The sequence below is a fragment of the Salmo trutta genome, unplaced genomic scaffold (genome assembly GCF_901001165.1).
Source record: "Salmo trutta unplaced genomic scaffold, fSalTru1.1, whole genome shotgun sequence".
Lineage (NCBI taxonomy): Eukaryota > Metazoa > Chordata > Actinopteri > Salmoniformes > Salmonidae > Salmo > Salmo trutta.
Genome location: NW_021823466.1, coordinates 615,111 through 632,248, shown reverse-complemented (window position 1 = coordinate 632,248; position 17,138 = coordinate 615,111). Strand labels below are relative to the sequence as shown.

General features: G+C 41.8%; 1 protein-coding gene across 1 annotated transcript in view; it reads left to right on the top strand.

The window, feature by feature from the left end:
* The window catches only part of LOC115191068 (extensin-1-like), a 39,628-nt gene that overhangs the window by 20,630 nt on the left and 1,860 nt on the right, over positions 1-17,138 (top strand). The window lies entirely within an intron of this gene.

Genomic DNA, 17,138 nt, shown 5'->3' with positions numbered 1-17,138 from the left:
GCAGCTCTGTAGGGGTGGGAGGGCAGCTCTGTAGGGGTGGGAGAGCAGCTCTGTAGGGGTGGGAGAGCAGCTCTGTAAGGGTGGGAGAGCAGCTCTGTAGGGGTGGGAGAGCAGCTCTGTAGGGGTGGGAGAGCAGCTCTGTAGGGGTGGGAGAGCAGCTCTGTAGGTGTGGGAGAGCAGCTCTGTAGGGTTGGGAGGGCAGCTCTTCTCTGTCCTGGCTCCCTAATGGTGGAACCAGCTCCCCCCTGAACCTAGGACAGAAGAGTCCCTGTCCATTTTCTGAAAATATCTGAAACCCTACCTCTTCAAAGAGTATCTTATATATTCTCACCTCACCCCCTCCTCATTCCCCAGTAGTTGTAGTTTTTAATCAGGTGCGTACCTTAGGATTCCTAGCGTTCTCGGGTTCATTATTGACCAATGTATTTTACTATTCTATAATACAGTGATTTATTTATTAAAAATAATAATCATAAAATATTCATAAAACTCTTTCTAGCTCTGACTTTGCTAATAGCTACTTTACTGAGGAAAAGTGTACTGACTACGACTGGTCCACCTAGCTATCTGCAGATGAATGTACTGACTATGACTGGTCCACCTAGCTATCTGTAGATGAATGGACTGACTGACTGGTCCACCTAGCTATCTGGAGATGAATGTATTGACTATGACTGGTCCACCTAGCTATCTGGAGATGAATGGACTGACTGACTGGTCCACCTAGCTATCTGGAGATTAATGTACTGACTGACTGGTCCACCTAGCTATCTGGAGATGAATGTATTGACTATGACTGGTCCACCTAGCTATCTGGAGATGAATGTATTGACTACGACTGGTCCACCTAGCTCTCTGTAGATGAATGGACTGACTGACTGGTCCACCTAGCTATCTGGAGATGAATGTATTGACTATGACTGGTCCACCTAGCTATCTGGAGATGAATGTATTGACTATGACTGGTCCACCTAGCTATCTGTAGATGAATGGACTGACTACGACTGGTCCACCTAGCTATCTGGAGATTAATGTATTGACTACGACTGGTCCACCTAGCTATCTGGAGATTAATGTACTGACTATGACTGGTCCACCTAGCTATCTGTAGATGAATGTACTGACTACGACTGGTCCACCTAGCTATCTGCAGATGAATGTACTGACTGACTGGTCCACCTAGCTATCTGGAGATGAATGTACTGACTACGACTGGTCCACCTAGCTATCTGCAGATGAATGTACTGACTGACTGGTCCACCTAGCTATCTGGAGATTAATGTACTGACTACGACTGGTCCACCTAGCTATCTGGAGATGAATGGACTGACTACGACTGGTCCACCTAGCTATCTGTAGATGAATGTATTGACTATGACTGGTCCACCTAGCTATCTGTAGATGAATGGACTGACTACGACTGGTCCACCTAGCTATCTGTAGATGAATGTATTGACTACGACTGGTCCACCTAGCTATCTGTAGATGAATGTATTGACTATGACTGGTCCACCTAGCTATCTGGAGATGAATGGACTGACTGACTGGTCCACCTAGCTATCTGTAGATGAATGTATTGACTACGACTGGTCCACCTAGCTATCTGTAGATGAATGTATTGACTATGACTGGTCCACCTAGCTATCTGGTGATTAATGTACTGACTATGACTGGTCCACCTAGCTATCTGTAGATGAATGTACTGACTACGACTGGTCCACCTAGCTATCTGGAGATGAATGTATTGACTATGACTGGTCCACCTAGCTATCTGGTGATTAATGTACTGACTATGACTGGTCCACCTAGCTATCTGGAGATGAATGTATTGACTATGACTGGTCCACCTAGCTATCTGTAGATGAATGTACTGACTATGACTGGTCCACCTAGCTATCTGTAGATGAATGTACTGACTATGACTGGTCCACCTAGCTATCTGGAGATGAATGGACTGACTGACTGTAAGTCTCTTTGGATAAGAGTGTCTGCTAAATCACTAAAATGTTGAATGTAAAATGATGCCTGTAGAAAAAACAGACTGTATTAGCCTGCCCTATATATGAGAGTAGCGTGGCAATAATATTATAGACCGGCATAAATTTGCTGACTCTCAGCATTTTAACTTCATGTATTTTAGTTCGTAAGGGAGTTCTATGAGGTCTAGTCACATGATCTAGTCACACTATCATCTCCTGAGAATGTTGACAGTTTTTATCCATTTCCACGGAGCTCAGAGATGAAAGGGATTCTGTCTTCATCCCTAGGTAGCACTGTAGGACCATTACAGAACCCCAAATGAAGCCACTCTCTCGCTTTGCTGGAGGATGGGGGTAAGGGAGGGGTCGAGGCGAGGCGAGGTGAGGCGAGGCGAGGCGCTCTGACTATTAAGTACCCAGTGGAGTCACACAAACACTGTTTTTTTTAAATGCTTTTTAAGAAAACCATTTCTGTGTTGATTAAATCAGTGATAACTGTTGCAGCTTTGGGGACGTGTTGAGAGAGTGAGCCTGTGGACGGGGTACTTGGAAGGTACAGCATTTCTTTGGAGTTTGTTACAGTGGTTTATTGTCCAATCTTGGAAAGGAAATTTGAACACGTAACTATAATAAACATAGAATGTAATGTACTTCCTGAAACTCTTTGGAGATGATGCTGATTTCAGGAAGAATAAACAACGTTTTACAAATCCGGCTTGGTCACATTTTGGTCTGTTGGCATTTAAAAATAAACAAACAAAAACAAAGTAGATAATAAGCATTAGAAAGTCAGAAGTGTGTTAATACAAGAAACCTATTCATTTCCATGTTTCCTCTCAATATGGCTGTGTATCCGATGTAAAGACACTGTCAAGCCCCTTAGACTGATTCTACACATTCACTGCTCTGCACAACAAGCCTTTGCCACCTGTTTTTCTTCAAGCCCTTTTGAAAGGAATAGTTTTTCAACGTCTGGGGAAACAATGGAGCACCCAGAGGGTTGTAGATGAGTGTGTGTGTGAAAGAGAGAGAGAGAGAGAGAGAGAGAGAGAGAGAGAGAGAGAGAGAGAGAGAGAGAGAGAGAGAGAGAGCCGAGGGGAGGGAGAGGGAGAGGGGAGAGTGAGAGAGAGAGAGACAGCGAGAGAGAGCGAGAGGGGGGAGATGGGGAAAGAGGGAGGGAGAGAGAGAGAGGGGGGAGAGCGAGAGAGAGAGAACAGAAGAAAAAAAGAGAGAGAGAGAGGTTGTTGCTTAGAAATATAAAAGGAGCCAAGACAGTTGTCAGTGTTGTGCACTCTGAAAAAAATAGGCCAAGTATTATTAAAAATATATAGGCCAACTATTACCCTTTTAAATACACAGGAGGGGATGTTGTTTTTGTGAAAAATACTCCCAAATATGTGCGAGAGCATTGAGTGATTACCATATTTACGACAATGCAACATTTGTTTTCTATTGTAAAAATCATTTTGGGTTGTTGCAAAATATTTCAACCAATCTGTTATTAATATATACATTTTAAAGAGAACACATCTGATTTTCTACCTCTATTTATCCTGAATGGCATGAGTGACACAGTACCAGCACCAAAACATCACATCCCCATGCTGCTGCAGGGATATTCAGGAAGATCACGCTGCTACTTGAGGAGAATAGAAAACCTGCTCTCTCCTTTCATTCCCATGTTGAGTGACAGCATTCTGACCTCCAGAACGCTACGAGCCATTTCAGGAGACATCAGAGGCAGAACACTAGGCCTTCAGAAGCCGTTTGGCAGCTATACTAGATTTGTAGCTCTGCTCTGGGTGCCTTCATGGTGAGACACAGACAGATCAAATATAATTGTCATTTCTGACTGATCCCCTCTATCCATGAGAAAAAGAGAGAGATACAGAGAGAGATACAGAGAGAGAGAGAGATAGAGGGTAGGGATGGAGGGAGGGAGATACAGAGAGAGAGAATGAGGGAGGGAGGGAGGGAGGGAGGGAGGGAGGGAGGGAGGGAGGGAGGGAGAATTTCTGTTGGTTAGATTCAAAAGAAGAGTACCATTCATTGGGTTATAGGTAGAAGAGTAACAAATCAAATTCTAGTAGTCACATGCGCTGAATACGGATAAGAATAAGAGATAAAAGTAACAAGTATTTAAAGAGGAGCAGTAAAAATTAACAATATATACAGAGGGGTGCCGGTACAGAGTCAATGTGCTGGGGCACCGGTTAGTTGAGGTAGTATGTACATGTAGGTAGAGTTAATTAAAGTGACTATGAAAGATTGACAACAGAAACTGGCAGTGGTGTGGAGGGAGGGGGGGCTATACAAATAGTCTGGGTAGCCATTTGAATAGATGTTCAGGAGTCTTATGGCTTGGGGGTAGAAGCTGTTCAGAAGCCTCTTGGACCTAGACACTCCGGTACCGCTTGCCGTGTGGTAGTAAAGAGAACAGTCTATGACTAAGGTGGCTGGAGTTTTTGACAATTTTCAGGGCCTTCCTGTGACACCGCCTGGTATAGAGGTCCTGGATGGCAGGAAGCTTGGCCCCAGGGATGTACTGGGCCGTTCGCACTACCCTCTGTAGTGCCTTGCGGTCAGAGGCCGAGCAGTTGCCATACCAGGCTGTGATGCAACCAGTCAGGATGCTCTTGATGATGCAGCTGAAGAACCTTTTGAGGGTTTGAGGACCCATGCCAAATCTTTTCAGTCTCCTGAGGGGAATAGGCTTTGTCGTGTCCGCTTCACGACTGTCATGGTCTGTTTGGACCATGTTAGTTTCTTGGTAATGTGGACACCAAGGAACTTGAAGCTCTCAAATTGTTCCACTGCTGCCCCGTCGATAAAAATGGGGGCATGCTCTGTCCTCTTTTTCCTGTAGTCCACAATCATCTCCTTTGTCTTGATCACGTTGAGGGAGAGGTTGTTGTCCTGGCACCACACGGCCAGGTCCCTGACCTCCTCCCTATAGGCCGTCTCGTTGTTGTTGGTGATCAGGCGTACCACTGTTGTGTCATCGGCAAATGTAATGATGGTGTGGAGTCGTGCCTGGCCGTGCAGTCATTAGTGAACAGGGAGTACAGGAGGGGGCTGAGCACGCACCCCTGAGGAGCCGCTGTGTTGAGGATCAGCGTGGCGTATGTGCTGTTACCTACCCTTACCACCTGGGGGCGGCCCGTCAGGAACTCAAGGATCCAGTTGCAGAGGGAGGTGTTTAGTCCCAGGGTCCTTAGCTTATTGATGAGCTTTGAGGGCACTATGGTGTTGAACGCTGAGCTGTAGTCAATGAATAGCATTCTCACATGTGTTCCTTCTGTGCAGGTGGGAAAGGGCAGTGTGGAGTGCAATAGAGACTGCATCATCTGTGGATCTGTTGGGGTGGTATGCAAATTGAAGTCGGTCTAGGGTTACTGGGATGATGGTGTTGATGTGAGCCATGACCAGCCTTTCAAAGCATTTCATGGCTACAGATATGACTGCTACTGGTCGGTAGTCATTTAGGCAGGTTACCTTAGTGTTCTTGGGCACAGGTACTATGGTGGTCTGCTTAACACATGTTGGTATTACAGACTTGGACAGGGAGAGGTTGAAAATGTCAGTGAAGACACTTGCTAGTTGGTCAACGCATGCTCGCAGTACACGTCCTGGTAATCCATCTGGCCCTGCGGCCTTGTGAATGTTGACCTGTCCAAGGTTTTACTCACATCAGCTGCCGAGAGTGATCACACAGTCTTCCGGTACAGCTGGTGTTTCAGTGTTATTTGCCTCGAAGCAAGCATAGAAGTAGTTTAGCTCGTCCAGGTAGGCTCGTGTCAATGGGCAGCTATCGGCTGTGCTTCCCTTTGTAGTCTGTAATGGTTTGCAGGCCCTGCCACATCCGACGAGCGTCAGAGCCGGTGTAGTATGACTCGATCTTACTTCAGTATTGACACTTTGCCTGTTTGATGGTTTGTCGGAGGGCATAGCGGGATTTCTTATAAGCTTCCGGGTTAGTCCCGCTCCTTGAAAGCGGTAGCTCTAGACTTTAGCTCAGTGCAGATGCTGCCTGTAATCCATGGTTTCTGGTTGGGGTATGTACATACGGTCACTGTGAGGACGACGTCGACGATGCACTTATTGATGAAGCCAATGACAGATGTGGTCCAATGCCATTGGAGGAATCCCGGAACATATTCCAGTCTGTGCTAGCAAAACAGTCCTGTAGCTCAGCATTTATTGATCTAGTCACTGGTACTTCCTGCTTTCATTTTTGCTTGTAAGCAGGAAACAGGAGGATAGAATAATGGTCAGATTTGGTAAATGGAGGGCAAGGGAGAACTTTGTATGCATCTCTGTGTGTGGAGTATAGGTGGTCCAGAGTTCGTTTCCCTCTGGTTCCACTTTAACATGCTGATAGAAATTGGTAAAACTGATTTAAGTTTCCTTGCATTAAAGTCCCCGGCTACTAGGAGCGCCCGCCTCTGGGTGAGCGTTTTCTTATGTGCTTATGGCGGAATACAGCTCATTCAGTGCTATCTTGGTGCCAGTCTCTGACTATGATGGCATGGAAACAGCTACAAAGAATATATATGAAAACTCTCTCGGTAGGTAATGTGGTCTGTAGTTTATCATGAGAAACTTTACCTCAGGCGAGAAATGGCTCGAGACTTCCTTAGATATCGTGCACCAGCTGTTGTTTACAAAAATACATAGACCGCCGATTCTGCCAGTCCGTGGTGAGTAATCACAGTCCTGATGTCTAGAAGTTATTTTCGGACATAAGAGACAGTAGCGGCAACATTATGTACAAGAAGAGTAAAAAAAGAAGTTACAAACAACGCAGATAAATGAACAAAAAAACATAATCGGTTGGGGGCACCTAAAACGTCTGCTTTCTGCTCCGGCGCCATTTTAGGTCAGCGGGTTAGAGTTAGAAGGGTAACAGTCAGTGTATTCAGTTAGGCCGTGGTTCTATTCAGTTAGGCCGTGGTTCTATTCAGTTAGGCCGTGGTTCTATTCAGTTAGGCCGTGGTTCTATTCAGTTAGGCCGTGGTTCTATTCAGTTAGGCCGTGGTTCTATTCAGTTAGGCCGTGGTTCTATTCAGTTAGGCTGTGGTTCTATTCAGTTAGGCCGTGGTTCTATTCAGTTAGGCTGTGGTTCTATTCAGTTAGGCTGTGGTTCTATTCAGTTAGGCCGTGGTTCTATTCAGTTAGGCCATGGTTCTATTCAGTTAGGCCGTGGTTCTATTCAGTTAGGCCGTGGTTCTATTCAGTTAGGCTGTGGTTCTATTCAGTTAGGCTGTGGTTCTATTCAGTTAGGCCATGGTTCTATTCAGTTAGGCCATGGTTCTATTCAGTTAGGCCATGGTTCTATTCAGTTAGGCCGTGGTTCTATTCAGTTAGGCCGTGGTCCTATTCAGTTAGGCCATGGTTCTATTCAGTTAGGCCGTGGTTCTATTCAGTTAGGCCGTGGTTCTATTCAGTTAGGCCGTGGTTCTATTCAGTTAGGCCGTGGTTGTCACGCCCTGACCATAGAGAGCCCTTGGTTCTCTATGGTGTTGTAGGTCAGGGTGTGACTAGGGGGTGTTCTAGTCTTTTCATTTCTATGTTGGTGCTCTTGGTATGTTTCCCAATTAGAGGCAGCTGATGTTCATTGTCTCTAATTGGGGATCATACTTAAGTTCTCCATTGTTCCCACCTGGGTTGTGGGATATTGTTTTGTGTATGTAGCACCACTACTTTCACGTTTCCTTGTTGGTTTATTGTTTTATAGAAGTTTCACTGTTTATTAAAAGATGTGGAACTCTAATCACGCTGCGCCTTGGTCTGTCTCTCATCACGATCGTGACAGTGGTTCTATTCAGTTAGGCCGCGGTTCTATTCAGTTAGGCCGTGGATCTATTCAGTTAGGCCACGGTTCTATTCAGTTTGGCCGCGGTTCTATTCAGTTTGGCCGCGGATCTATTCAGTTTGGCCGCGGATCTATTCAGTTAGGCCGCGGATCTATTCAGTTAGGCCGCGGATCTGTTCAGTTAGGCCGCGGATCTATTCAGTTAGGCCGAGGATCTATTCAGTTAGGCTGCGGATCTATTCAGTTAGGCCGCGGATCTATTCAGTTAGGCCGCGTTTCTATTCAGTTAGGTCGTGGATCTATTCAGTTAGGCCGCGGTTCTATTCAGTTAGGCCGCGGATCTATTCAGTTAGGCCGCGGATCTATTCAGTTAGGCCGCGGATCTATTCAGTTAGGCCGCAGATCTATTCAGTTAGGCCGCGGATCTATTCAGTTAGGCCGCGGATCTATTCAGTTAGGCCGCGGTTCTATTCAGTTAGGCCGCGGATCTATTCAGTTAGGCCGCGGTTCTATTCAGTTAGGCCGCGGATCTATTCAGTTAGGCCGCGGATCTATTCAGTTAGGCCGCGGATCTATTCAGTTAGGCTGCGGTTCTATTCAGTTAGGCCGCGGTTCTATTCAGTTAGGCCGTGGATCTATTCAGTTAGGCCGCGGTTCTATTCAGTTAGGCCGTGGTTCTATTCAGTTAGGCCGCGGTTCTATTCAGTTAGGCCGCGGATCTATTCAGTTAGGCCGCGGATCTATTCAGTTAGGCCGCAGTTCTATTCAGTTAGGCCGTGGATCTATTCAGTTAGGCCGCAGTTCTATTCAGTTAGGCTGCGGTTCTATTCAGTTAGGCCGCAGATCTATTCAGTTAGGCCGCAGTTCTATTCAGTTAGGCTGCGGTTCTATTCAGTTAGGCCGCAGATCTATTCAGTTAGGCCGCGGATCTATTCAGTTAGGCCGCAGTTCTATTCAGTTAGGCCGCAGTTCTATTCAGTTAGGCTGCGGTTCTATTCAGTTAGGCCGCAGATCTATTCAGTTAGGCCGCGGTTCTATTCAGTTAGGCCGCGGTTCTATTCAGTTAGGCCGCGGTTCATGTTGGAATACGAGATGATTTAGAAGCCTTTCATCTGTCCTTTCCATTTGAACATAGTCATTGGTTTCTGAATGGCAGAACGACTGCCAGGCGAGCTATTCTTCAGTTCATCTACTCACCTACTTTTCCGTCAGGAGGGATACGCATCTTAATAAGCTATTCTATATTCTAGGCCTATGTATAGAATTCATTTGTGGATGACCTACGCTCCTCAGAGCGTGAAAGGAGTCAAGTCAAGTCGATGTTTAGAAATAGAATGACCAGGGAAATAAAATAAATTACTAAATGTATATTATTTATTTTTAGAGAATGACTGTCTTGAAATTGGATCAGGCAATTAATTAGTAAGTGCATTAACTAGTGCAATTATCTCTGAGGTAGAAAATGTAATGTATTTCAGATGGAGAAATGGCATTGCTAACGACAGCACTCCACCACGATGGAGAATGAGAAAGGACAACACGAGTGAATAATTGATACATAACGATGTCATTTGTTCTCATCTCATCATATAATTAAGCAATAATGGCCGATTGGGTGTGGTATATGGCCAATATACCACGGCAAAGGGCTGTTCTTAGGCACGACGCAACGCAGAGCCGTGGTATATTGGTCATATATCACAAACCCCCTGAGGAGCCTTGTTGCTGTTAAAAACTGTTTACCAACGTAATTAGAGCAGTAAATATAAATGTTTTGTCATACCAGTGGTATACAGTCTGATATACCACGGCTGTCAGCCAATCAGCATTCAGGGCTCAAACCACCCAGTTGATAATGTATATTAGTGTTTAATTTTCCTAGATTCATCTTGCTTTTCATTATGTATAGATCCCCTTCCATGTTACTGGTATGCCTAATTTATTCACCCTGCCAAACACTTAAATATTCAGGTTGCAGCAATAGCATTTAGACATCTAGAGCAGGACTCTCTAACCCTGTTCTTGGAGAGCTACCGTCCTGTAGGTTTTCGCTCCAACCCTAATCTAGCACACCTGATTCTAATAATTAGCTGGTTGGTATATTTAATCAGGTTAGTTACAGCTGGTGTTGGATTGAAAACCTACAGGAGGGTGTCTCTCCAGGAACAGGGTTGGAGTTAAAACCTACAGGAGGGTTTCTCTGCAGGAACAGGGTTGGAGTTAAAACCTACAGGAGGGTTTTTCTGCAGGAACAGGGTTGGAGTTAAAACCTACAGGAGGGTTTCTCTCCAGGAACAGGGTTAGAGTTAAAACCTACAGGAGGGTGTCTCTGCAGGAACAGGGTTAGAGTTAAAACCTAAAGCAGGGTACCTGTCCAGGAACAGGGTTGGACAGCCCTGCTGTAGAGTATGTCTGTGTTGGTGGTAGTATGCCTACCCTTCTTCTTGTTTTGTCATTTATCAGGTGAAGACTTCAAATAATGTCTCCCTCGTTTACTGACAAGACTTAAATGAAAGTGCATTCTAAAAGGTGACATTTAAAACTCGAAGGAGAGTCTGATCAGGGATGTGTTTGGCCTCGGTGTCAGATTAGGAATCTTCATATGATAACTAATTGCCGATGTATTCAGCCTTGCGATTAAAATGTCATTCAGTCTTCACAGTTCACACAATGTTCACCAGTCTTCACAGTTCACACAATGTTCACCAGTCTTCACAGTTCACAAAATGTTCACCAGTCTTCACAGTTCACAAAATGTTCACCAGTCTTCACAGTTCACACAATGTTCACCAGTCTTCACAGTTCACAAAATGTTCCCCAGTCTTCACAGTTCACACAATGTTCACCAGTCTTCACAGTTCACACAATGTTCACCAGTCTTCACAGTTCACACAATGTTCACCAGTCTTCACAGTTCACAAAATGTTCACCAGTCTTCACAGTTCACACAAAACCTGAAATGCAAATATGGTGGCAATAAGGCAATGGGGAATAGTGTGTGTGTGTGTGTGTGTGTGGGGGGGCTTCATTAAATAGTACCCGCAAAACACCAGTCTCAACGTCAACAGTGAAGAGGCCATATCTCAGCCTGGCCAATAAAAATAAAAGATTTAGATGGGCAAAAGAGCACAGACGCTGGACAGAGGAACTCTGCCTAGAAGGCCAGCATCCCGGAGTCGCCTCTTCACTGATGACGTTGAGACTGGTGTTTTGCGGGTACTATTTAATGAAGCTGCCAGTTGAGGACTTGTGAGCCTTCTGTTTCTCAAACTAGACACTCTAATGTACTTGTCCTCTTGCTCAGTTGTGCACCGGGGCCTCCCACTCCTCTTTCTATTCTGGTTAGAGCCAGTTTGCGCTGTTCTGTGAAGGGAGCAGTACACAGCATTGTACTCGATCTTCATTTTCTTGGCAATTTCTCGCATGGAATAGCCTTTGTTTCTCAGAACAAGAATAGACTGACGAGATTCAGAAGTACGGTCTTTGTTTCTAGCCATTTTGAGCCTGTAATCGAACCCACAAATGCTGATGCTCCAGATACTCAACTAGTCTAAAGAAGGCCAGTTGTATTGCTTCTTTAAATCAGAACCACATTTTTCAGCTGTGCTAACAGAATTGCAATAGGGTTTTCTAATGATCAATTAGCCTTTTAAAATGATAGACTTGGATTAGCTAACACAATGTGCCATTGGAACACAGGAGTGATGGTTGCTGAAAATGGGTCTCTGTACGCCTATGTAGATATTCCATTAAAAAATTATCTGCCGTTTCCAGCTACAATAGTCATTTACAACATTATCAGTGTCTACACTGTTTTTCTGATCAATTTGATGTTGTTTTAATGGACAAAACATTTTCTTTAAAAAAACAAGGACATTTCTAAGTGACCCCAAACTTTTGAACGGTCGTGTATATAATGGACATACATCATGGACATACATATATAATGGACATAGACTGTATAATGACCATATATAATGGACATATATAATGGACATATATAATGGACATATATAATGAACATAGACTGTATAATGACCATATATAATGGACATATATAATGGACATATATAATGGACATAGACTGTATAATGACCATATATAATGGACATATATAATGGACATATATAATGAACATAGACTGTATAATGACCATATATAATGGACATATATAATGGACATATATATATATATAATGAACATAGACTGTATAATGACCATATATAATGGACATATATAATAGACATATATAATAAACATTCATGTTCAAAGTGAGAGGCATGCTGGCTTAACAACTCATCTTCAGTAGATTGTGTGGAGGACGATGAAGCGGAGCTGTTTTAATCATTTTAATCAACTGTAGAGATATACAGGCCATAGTACATTGGAGAATTCCTTCCGTTGCCTTTCCTTGGTCCTTAGTTAGGGTGTTTCTTATATATATTTTAATCATTATCCATCTTGGTTGTTGATTAAGATGTTCTAATCATTATCCATCTTGGTTGTTGATTAAGATGTTCTAATCATTATCCATCTTGGTTGTTGATTAAGATGTTCTAATCATTATCCATCTTGGTTGTTGATTAAGATGTTCTAATCATTATCCATCTTGGTTGATGATTAAGATGTTCTAATCATTATCCATCTGGGTTGATGATTAAGATGTTCTAATCATTATCCATCTTGGTTGTTGATTAAAATGTTCTAATCATTATCCATCTGGGTTGTTGATTAAGATGTTCTAATCATTATCCATCTTGGTTGATGATTAAGATGTTCTAATCATTATGCATCTTGGTTGTTGATTAAGATGTTCTAATCATTATCCATCTTGGTTGTTGATTAAGATGTTCTAATCATTATCCATCTTGGTTGTTGATTAAAATGTTCTAATCATTATCCATCTTGGTTGTTGATTAAAATGTTCTAATCATTATCCATCTGGGTTGTTGATTAAAATGTTCTAATCATTATCCATCTTGGTTGTTGATTAAGATGTTATAATCATTATCCATCTTGGTTGTTGATTAAGATGTTCTAATCATTATCCATCTTGGTTTTTGATTAAGATGTTATAATCATTATCCATCTTGGTTGATGATTAAGATGTTCTAATCATTATCCATCTGGGTTGATGATTAAGATGTTCTAATCATTATCCATCTTGGTTGTTGATTAAAATGTTCTAATCATTATCCATCTGGGTTGTTGATTAAGATGTTCTAATCATTATCCATCTTGGTTGTTGATTAAGATGTTCTAATCATTATCCATCTTGGTTGTTGATTAAGATGTTCTAATCATTATCCATCTTGGTTGTTGATTAAGATGTTCTAATCATTATCCATCTTGGTTGTTGATTAAAATGTTCTAATCATTATCCATCTTGGTTGTTGATTAAAATGTTCTAATCATTATCCATCTGGGTTGTTGATTAAAATGTTCTAATCATTATCCATCTTGGTTGTTGATTAAGATGTTATAATCATTATCCATCTTGGTTGTTGATTAAGATGTTCTAATCATTATCCATCTTGGTTGTTGATTAAGATGTTATAATCATTATCCATCTTGGTTGATGATTAAGATGTTCTAATCATTATCCATCTTGGTTGATGATTAAGATGTTCTAATAATTATACATCTTGGTTGATGATTAAGATGTTCTAATCATTATCCATCTTGGTTGTTGATTAAGATGTTCTAATCATTATCCATCTTGGTTGTTGATTAAGATGTTCTAATTATTATGCATCTTGGTTGTTGATTAAGATGTTCTAATCATTATCCATCTTGGTTGTTGATTAAGATGTTCTAATCATTATCCATCTTGGTTGTTGATTAAGATGTTCTAATCATTATCCATCTTGGTTGTTGATTAAGATGTTATAATCATTATCCATCTTGGTTGATGATTAAGATGTTCTAATCATTATCCATCTTGGTTGATGATTAAGATGTTCTAATAATTATACATCTTGGTTGATGATTAAGATGTTCTAATCATTATCCATCTTGGTTGTTGATTAAGATGTTCTAATCATTAGCCATCTTGGTTGTTGATTAAGATGTTCTAATTATTATGCATCTTGGTTGTTGATTAAAATGTTCTAATCATTATCCTTCTTGGTTGTTGATTAAAATGTTCTAATCATTATCCATCTTGGTTGTTGATTAAGATGTTATAATCATTATCCATCTTGGTTGTTGATTAAGATGTTCTAATCATTATCCATCTTGGTTGTTGATTAAGATGTTATAATCATTATCCATCTTGGTTGATGATTAAGATGTTCTAATCATTATCCATCTTGGTTGATGATTAAGATGTTCTAATCATTATCCATCTTGGTTGATGATTAAGATGTTCTAATCATTATCCATCTTGGTTGATGATTAAGATGTTCATTACAACAGGTCAGGAGTTGATCACTTCGACAACGTGATGTAATGTGTGTCACCACAAAGAAAAAGTGTTACGCCCTGATCTATTTCACCTGTCCTTGTGCTTGTCTCCACCCCCCTCCAGGTGTCACCCATTTCCCCCATTATCCCCTGGGTACTTATACCTGTCTTCTCTGTTTGTCTGTTGCCAGTTCGTTTTGTTTCGTCAAGCCTACCAGCGCTTTTCCCTCTGGTCCTGTCTATTGATTCTTCATGTTTTGACCATTTCTGCCCGCCCTGAGCCTGCCTGACGTCCTGTGCCGTTGCCCCACAACTCTGGATTACCAACCTCTGCCTGACCTGACCCTGACCCTGAGCCTGCCATCCTGTACCGTTGCCCCACTACTCTGGATTACCGACCTCTGCCTGACCTGACCCTGACCCTGAGCCTGCCATCCTGTACCTTTGCCCCACTAGTCTGAATTATCGACCCCTGCCTGCCTTGTCCTGTCGTTTGCCTGCCCCTTTTACTGTAATAAACATTGTTACTTCAACACAGTCTGCATTTGGCTCTTACCTGAAATGTGATAGAAAGTCTCGGTATGTTGGATACAATGGAAATTGATGGTATGAAAAATCTTTAGCAGAAATTACTTTAGACGCAGTCCAATTTACATAATTAAATCAGTTTGTTTACATTATTGAAGAGCCCCTGAGAGCAATCGTTTTTCACATAATACTACTGAATTCCCTGTTTTCTCTCTGAACGCGTGTTGCTCTAGTCCTGGGCTAATAGAAAACCCCTCATATTGTAGCCCAATTAACTTGTCTCTCCAGGGGGAATACAGCTGAAACATTAAACTAAAAGACAGATCTACTATTGAACTATCTTCAGGTCATCTGAATGGGTTTTATTTCTCTTTGTAAATCACCAAAACAAACAACCAGGAGGGACTGTTTCTAACTTGTTCGATTGATTGATTTACCGTGCCTTCAGAAAAACTCCCTAGTCCTTGCAGATGACTCCATAACGTGATGCAGCCACCACCATGCTTGAAAATATGAAGAGTGGTACTCAGTGATGTGTTGTGTTGGTTTTGCCCCAAACGTAACACTTTGTAATCAGATCATAAAGTACATTTCTTTGCCCCATTTTTTCACATTTTACTTTAGTGCCTTATTGCAAACAGGATGCATGTTTCGGTAATGGTTTATTCTGTACAGACTTCCTTCTTTTCACTTTGTCAATTAGGTTAGTATTGTGGAGTAACTACAATGTTGTTGATCCATCCTCAGTTCTCATATCACAGCCATTAAACTATATAAATGTTTTAAAGTCATTGGCCTCATGGTGAAATCCCTGAGCTGTTTCCTTCTTCTGCGGCAACTGAGTTAGGTAGGACGCCTGTATCTTTGAAGCAACTGGGTGTATTGATACACCATTGAAAGTGTAATTAACTTCACCATGTTCAAAGGGATATTCAATGTCTGCTTTTAAATATTTTTTTTTACAATAGTTGCCATTCTGTGGGAGGCATTGGAAAACCTCCCTGATCTTTATGGTTGAATCTAAATCTGAAATTCACTGCTCGACTGAGGGACCTTACAGATGTGTTTGGTACAGAGATGAGGAAGTCATTCAAAAATTATGTTAAACACTATTATTGCACACAGAGTGAGTCCATGCAATTTATTATGTGACTTGTTAAAACCTCTTTGGGCTAGACTTCCACTGGAACTGAAGGGCGCGCAATTGGATATGGATATTAAACATTTAGGTACATACAAGTGTCTTATATCGGTTGAAAGCTTAAATTCTTGTTAATCTAACTGCACTGTCTGATTTACAGTAGGCTTTACAGTGAAAGCATGCCATGCGATTGTTTGAGGAAGGCGCCCCACATCAACATATTTTTCCACTGGCACAGGTTTCATACAACACAAATAGCGATTGAATATTCACTTACTTTTTGAAAATCTTCCTCTGATTTGTCATCTAAAGGGTCTCAGCTATAACATGTAGTGTCGTTTTGTTAGATAAATTAATTCTTTATATCCCAAAAAGTCAATTTAGTTGGCGCCATCGATTTCAGTAATCCACTCGTTCAACATGCAGAGAAAGGAATCCAAAAATCTACACCTAAACTTTGTTTCAACAAGTCAGAAATACATTTCTATTTATTCCTCAGGTACCCTAAAATGTAATTAAACTATAATATTTAATACGTAAAGAAGTATTAGCAGGTGTGCATCCTCTTCATCATGCGCGCAAACACAGATTTCCAAACTTGTGTCATTGTACTAAAACTAATATTTCTTACTCGTTATTCAAGTTACAAGCCTGAAACCTTGAACAAAGACTGTTGATACCTAGTGGAAGCCATAGGAATTGCAATCTGGGAGCTGGAATTGGATATGCCTCTATGCTTTCCATTGTAAGAGCATGGGCTCTCAAAAAATATATATTTACGGTTGGATTATCTTTGGATTTTCTCCTACCATATGTATTGTGTTATAATCTCATACATTATTTTAACATTTCTACAAACTTCAAAGTGTTTTCTATCCAACGGTACCAATCCCATGCATATCCTGGCTTCTGGGCCTGAGTAACAGGCAGTTTACTTTGGGCACGTCAGTCAGGCGGAGATTCTGAAAAAAGGACCCTAGCCCTATTTTAACTAGAGAGGTCTGGTATAGTGTTAGTTAGAAAGGTCTGGTATAGTGTTAGTTAGAGAGGTCTGGTATAGTGTTAATTAGAGAGGTCTGGTATAGTGTTAGTTAGAGAGTTCTGGTATAGTGTTAATTAGAAAGGTCTGGTATAGTGTTATTTGGAGAGGTCTGGTATAGTGTTAATTGGAGAGGTCTGGTATAGTGTTAATTGGAAAAGTCTGGTATAGTGTTGACTAGAGAGGTCTGGTATAGTGTTAATTAGAGAGGTCTGGTATAGTGTTGACTAG